The sequence below is a fragment of the Trichechus manatus genome, unplaced genomic scaffold, assembly GCF_000243295.1.
Source record: "Trichechus manatus latirostris isolate Lorelei unplaced genomic scaffold, TriManLat1.0 scaffold00090, whole genome shotgun sequence".
In the NCBI taxonomy this organism is placed as follows: Eukaryota; Metazoa; Chordata; class Mammalia; order Sirenia; family Trichechidae; genus Trichechus; species Trichechus manatus.
This window is the reverse complement of record NW_004444026.1, coordinates 1,870,369-1,871,677: the sequence shown is the minus strand read 5'-3', so window position 1 is coordinate 1,871,677 and position 1,309 is coordinate 1,870,369.

Here is a 1,309-nt window from a genome sequence, read left to right as displayed (position 1 = left end):
GCTTGCACAGCTAACGGAGCCTGTCTCTTACATCTGCTCTGGCCTCACCAGGTGCGGTGCTTCAAGAACAGAGTGCCAACTTTCCCTTACTCAGGAATGGCTTTACAGAAGCCCATAAGGGGTTTCTTTAAAACAGTGCTATTATGCAAACCAAAGGCCATTTTTGTAAATTGGGGAACATTGCTGGAGTCTTGGTGTTTTGTTTCTTACCCCAAACACCAAATAGGCCTGGTTTGTTTTGGTCTTAGTGTTTACGGCAGGTCCCCTTAGGACTGTTGGTTCTCTGGGCAGGAATCACTTCCTGGGCAGATTTTAGCAGCTGGCAGGGATTGTCATAAAGGGTGTGGTGTAATCCCTGGGATTTTAAAAGTATGTTGGACAGAATATGCATAGCCTTAGGAATGTTAGACACACCTGAGTTTAAGGTCTGGTTTTATCACCTGCTGTGTCAGCTCAGGCAAGTCTCTTAACCTCTCTGTAGCTCAGTTTACTCACATTTAAAAAATGAAAATAGAAAACTTCTGGGCTGGAAGATAAACTATGATGGGTTAGAAAATAACACCAGTTTTGGAGTCCAGGGATCTGATTCTGTTTCTGACCCTCACCAGCTTTATGACTTTGGGCAATTCAGTGAAAGTCTCCAAGCCCCAGTTTCTGTAAGCAAAATGAAGGGCTCACCATAGGTAACCTCTAGGGTTCCTTCCAGCTCTGAAATTGTGTGGTATTTTTGGGCAAAAACTCTTTGTGACTTGGTTTCTTGGTACAATATCTTTGTAGATACCTCGTGCCCTCTAGGTCTTTGCACTGGGAATAGTTGGGCCTCATCTTCGGCATATGTAGAAGAGAAGCTTGTAAGTCAGAGGGTGGAACAGGTGAAAAGTGACTTGGAGATCCTAGTTGAAGAGCTGAGTTGACCTGGGTGGAGGTGGGTGTTGTGGGTTGTGGGATCTCCGCCAAGGGCAGTGGACTGTGTGCATTGTGGGTCAGCATTCCCCACCAGTGCTGCAGTGTCTGCTGGACTTCCTGGCCAGAGCCTGCTCTACTTGAGCTGACACTCACATCTGGGGTCCCTCTTCTGAGTACATCCTTGAGGTTCTTGTTCTACCCCGTGCTTACTCAGAAACCCAGGCATGAAATGCATGGGAACCTCTTTCTTGCCTGTGTGGGATAGAATCTGACAGGGAAGCTGTTTGGAAGCTTGGAACAAGTAACTTTCTAAGGATTCAGAACTCGGTTTTAATTCTAGATCCACAATTTACCAGCCATGTGACCTTGGCCAAGTCCGTTTCTCTGAGCCTCAGTTTTCTTA